Consider the following 5,441-nt stretch of genomic DNA (forward strand, 5'->3'; position numbering starts at 1 on the left):
AAAGGCAATAGAGAAGTTTGCATTCGGTACTCGAGACTTTAATCCATATTATCTCTGTTGTATTTGCAAGAACCATTGTGCGATAATTCACTTTCAGTGGCTTAGCAAGACATTTCATTGGGAGGAGGAGGATCCATAGAAGAATTTCTATAATGCCTCCAAGACCCATGATCACAGGTCACTACACAGAAGGCAGCAACTCTAGAAGCAGTGCCAGTAAAAGGGAGAAACCACGTGCAGGATAAAGGAAAGAGAAAAGTTTCTCACAATCTAAGGGGAGAAAGAAGTCTCAAGATGAAGAGGGAAGAGCAATGGAGGAGAATTGAGGAAGAAACACATAAGCAAGAACAAGAAGAGAAGAAAAAGCAGGAAGAAGAAGAAAGGCAACACGCAATCGCAGAAGAAATAGTGCAGAAACAAGTTGAAGAGAAAGAACATTACTGACAAACAGCAGAGGAGTAGGGCAGATAGATGCAGGATTAGGAGCTTGTCAATCAACAAATTGAACAATTTATAAATATTGAGGACATGGAGGTGGAATTAGAGCCGCAGAATCAAGATGTCGACCTGATGCCTAGCACACAACATGTCACTATTCAGTCTCCACCACCTCTAGCAGCAGAGTCAGCTCCAAGTGAGGAAGGGGAAGTTTTTCCTCTTGATGATGATTTGGTTATGGACACGTACAATCTATCGTACGATGAACTCCAGAAGAAGATTGTACAAGCGCGTAAGAAGCATTTTCCAGATGATCTCGCATCTCCTATTTTTATGAGAGAAAGGGTAATTGTGGCTGACACCAGGAGAGATCCTGAAGCCATTGCCTTAGCCAACTTGGCCTTCGCAGATGTAGAAAATTCGAACACTTAGTGTTTGATGGCGAAGAATAAGCAATTGGAAAAGAACTTACAGGTTGCCATGAAAGAGTTGAATAGCTTCGCGTAGCATTTCAGAATGCAACTTCCGCACAGGTCCACTTGGAGGAAATGAAGGTAGTGATACTTAATGAAGTATCAACACTTGGACAAACCATGCAAGATCTCTATGAGGAGCTTGTTATCGTGCATAAGGCAGTTGTATGTGTGCTTGGCTTGTAGCAACAGTGTAAAGACTTTGCAAAAACTCTCATAAATGTGCAAGTTGTAATCATCGTCGTGCATGAATGGACAATGCAATACAAAGGAGCACTGCTTGACTTGGGTAAGAAAATGAAGTTGCAAGAAGGTATGGAGAAATCAAGAGTGTGGATGTTGATCCATATCAGTAAATATCTCGCCTCATTCATTGGTAACATTAAGGCCTTGTATACACAAATATACAATAGTCTGGATTCATGGTGAGGACCCACAACCTAATTTGGCTCACTCATTGAAGCCAAACCCAGGAACCAGGTCAGGAAGGAAATAGATGAATACTTGGAGCAGCTGAGACAGAGTACCACCAAGGAGGACTTGGAGATGAACATACAAAACATGAGCAACTACATTGGTGGCCCTGTCCAAGTGCGGACAATGTCGATCATTCTTTGGAAGGAAGTAGAAACTGGTTCCAAATATTTGTGCCTAGATACCATGGAGGCTAGAGTTTGCTTCCAGCTAGACACTATCACACAGTTTGAGGGTGTCATCAAACAGTACCAAGCTTAGCACTACCATGTGACTGAAAAACATCATTTGGAAGTTGTTGAGCTAGAATTTCCCCAAACTCAAGTATCATAGTATTTTGTATTATTAGGTTGTCAAGTTGTCTCTACCCTATTTTGTCTTATCTGGGTACGAGTGTAAATTATAATATTATTTGTAATTAATTTGTAAGTGGAATTCCAAGTGTCAACATTGGAATGTGAAGAGTCATGATGTAATGTAATGAGTTATTTTGTAAAGAAGTTCAAGAATCATGAGGGTAGTCAAAAATTCACAAAGGGGAGTTGAAGGGTCACCCTCGCTTGTTATAAATGGAACCTCATAACTCACGTAAAATGGCCTTTTGGGAGCCAAGATTTTGGTTAACCTTGGGCTTAGAAAGAGCTTGGGAGTTTTGTGAGAGCCTTGGCTTCTTCATAGCATAGAGGCAGTATACTTCTTTGGAGGAGCAGGAGTTGTTGACTTCACATTCCACTATTGAGGCTAGTGGTTCATCAATGGTGTATGTATATTTGGAGCTTTCACTTTTAATAAAAGCTCAGAGATGGAACGCTTTCATGCATATGTTGTGAATATAGTAGGACTATTCTTGTTGTATTTGCAATGTGTGTTATTTCACTTATGCTTATGTTGATGAACTATTTCATTTGCATTTGTATAAATCTTGTTGAATGTGTGTTGTTGTAATAATCCATCACTGTTAACTTGTGGACTATTCTGCATATTATCTGGTGATTTCATTATGCTCGTGTGTTCCTTTCAAGTTGCGTACTATTACAATCTTCTAAGGGGCTCACTTATTTTTCCCTTCGTGTGTTAGAACCTTCATGCATCACACTTGACCTTCTACAAGTCACAAACTTGTTCTCACCAAAGACATCATGCACCACTCTATGTGTATTCAAAACCAAGGCATATCATTAACACCCCACTATTGGGACTCCTACTCCAAATGATGTGAGGTCTAGTTGGGACTTCATATCAGGGAGATCCCCTAAATGTTGGCAGGTCCAGCACCTTCAACATTTCTCGCGCTAGAAGGAGGGCCATATGACAAGCTCAGCGCATGAAGTATGTTTGAACTTTCGGCACTCATTAATGGATTCCTCCCATATCTTAGCTCCGACATGTTTTTCTAAGACCCCAAAACTAAAAGTGCTATCAAAAATCATTAATGACTTGTCAAATCTTAAATTCAATGGCGAAGGTGAAACAACCTACACACCACTCGTTTTCTTGAATTATGCACGAAACAAAATATTCATTGCAAGGAGGCTACTTGTAGGTTGTTCACTCTTACATTCGAAAGGCCCATCAGTGAATGGTGTTATACATTTCCTATCGCTTCCATACACTCTTTTGAACATCTTGCCACATAACTTTATCACACCTTTGAAATCTGTGTTCAAGAAAATTATGCGATTGTGAAAATCACTTGATGAATCTCTTAATGATTTTCATGATCGTTTCATTCATTTTTTCTTTGAATTTTCTGAAGATGATGTTGATTGGCCTTTAATGAAAGATAAATTCAAATTTCTTGTTCACATTTTGATGAATCCACATGAATATGAATCTTTTGAAAGTCTCCCAACATACTGCAATATTAGAGCTTTAAAATATGCATCGGGCGAAGTTGTTGTTCCAAGTGACTCTTTGTCTCCTTCTAATTAAACAACTCTAGTTCCATAGGTTGAGGTGGGAGAACTTGAGAATTCATCTACTAATTTACCACCATCTTCTCCCACCCCACATATTTATAATTCCAACACAAGTTTGGATTGTGAATCTGATGTTTGCAATGAAGTGTTATCTCCTCGTCCTCCATCCTTTGGTTCCTTTGGTCCTCTGGATTGTGAGTTGTTGTGTTCACCTATTTCGAATGTTTCTCTGAATGTTCATGAGGATCAAGTTTTGGATGGATTTGGTGTTTCGCAGAAAACTTGTGATATCATTTACGATGAATATGTGTGGGAGTCCACATTTGAACAAGAATTAGTGATGAAGATTGATTATCTCCTTCCACACCTCACCCTCATTATCCTAACATTTTATGTGATTCTGGCACTCTTGTTAAATCTTATGAGAAGTTAGTTCTGATGATATTATTACTTTCGATCATTTTCAAAACTCATGGGATGTAAGTTTTTCATCTAAATGTGGAGAGGAAAAATCTTCTCTTTTAAACCTCCACAATCTATCATCTCATCATTCTAATCAATTAGAGCGTCGAATTTCTTGTTTTCCATATTCCCCTCTTTATGATTCATCAGATCATGAGGATGCCTCTAATTTTTATCTTGAACTTTTTGATCATGGTTGTCGTTACCTTTTCACTCGTCCATCTGACCACGATTCTAATTTTTCCATTGTTGATTTTTCTAAGCCACCGGTTTTTGATGATCTACCTCCTAATGATTTGTAACTTCCGCAAGTTGTCGAAGCACTTCAACCCAAGCTAATGGTTATTTCAAGTTTTTATAATCTTGATATCAATTCCAATTCTGATCAAAATAATGATGTATCTCTCAAGGATCCTCATCACTCTGTCGCACACATTGAAAATCAATATCTCTCATAATTTTCGTATTCTCCATCTACATTACACTGTTATGTCGCTCAGTGAATGGAGGAGTCATACCTGGTGAGCACAGTTAAAAAACAAAAGTTTTATTCTTTGTTTATGTTAGCTCACTTTCGTGGTTCTAAATTTTCTTGTTGCATATCTTCAAGTCGCAGTGTGTGTGAACACCGTAATGCATTCGTAGATTGTCTTTCATGCACATTTTTTTCATACTTTTCTGCATGCATTTTCAAACTTCGAGCATTTTGGTTTGCATTATCTCATCTTTCTTGTTTATGTTTACTATTGAATATCTTTCTTAATATGAATTCCCTCGCTTACATAGGCCAACCAATGTGTGGATGGCTACACTGGAAGTTTCATTTTATGTGAGTCTGGATTATTCTCTTATTAGGTTAGGAGTAGGAGTAGTTGTTTGTTTTTCTTTGTTGTTTTGACTTGTTTTGTTTGCTTTGATTTACTTTTCATTCCTCTCTTTTATTTTGTTTATTTTTCAGTCGTAGGATACCTTCCACATGAGATCATGTTGGCTTCTGAAGCAAGCATGGTGAAGTCCACAAGGAATTTGTGCTATTGTCAATGCTTGGTTATATGTTTATTCCCTCTCTTTGCGTGAGTCTTGCATTCTTTTATTCGATGATACTTTGATGGAAAATATGTTCTTTTCGGAGAAAACCATGGTGGAATCATGATGCTTGAACCTATAACTAATATCGCCTACTCTAATGAGTCTTTTGTTTTATATTTATCATTGTTAATTAAGTCGAGTAGAGTAAGGAAGGGAGGAAAACCTTAACAAGTGTGTCATAGGTATATATAAATATCCTTCTCTGAAGGGACAACCTCTTATGCTCTCAATAAGTTGGGATCCCTCTTCTACCTCGTTAAATCAATAAGTGCCTATGCACATTTATATGGACAAAATGAAAAAAATAATAATAATTGAAAAAGAAGAGAAACGCTTCCTACGTAGAGGGGTGAAGCAAGAAACATTGTCGGGATATTGTCCAGGCCCGTTGGTAGTAGAGAAATTTTTTTATTCCTGAAGTGACTCTGTCAGGGTACTATCTAGGCCTATTGATAGTGAAGCAACACCAGAGACGAAAACTAAGACTCTGTCATTTATTTTCACTTGTGCATCTATATACTCCTCATCCTTAATCATAACAACTTCGCTTAAATTTTCTTGGTTTAGTGTGTCATCAATGAAGAGA

General features: G+C 37.9%; 1 pseudogene; it reads left to right on the forward strand.

Moving 5' to 3' along the window:
• Nucleotides 1-444, forward strand: part of LOC149151946 (WAT1-related protein At5g07050-like) — a 52,086-nt pseudogene extending 51,642 nt beyond the window's left edge.
• Nucleotides 445-5,441: the final 4,997 nt, after the last annotated feature.

Source organism: Pinus tabuliformis, chromosome 9 (genome assembly GCF_031772625.1).
Source record: "Pinus tabuliformis cultivar Carrire ecotype Pingquan chromosome 9, CPIR1, whole genome shotgun sequence".
Taxonomy (NCBI): domain Eukaryota; kingdom Viridiplantae; phylum Streptophyta; class Pinopsida; order Pinales; family Pinaceae; genus Pinus; species Pinus tabuliformis.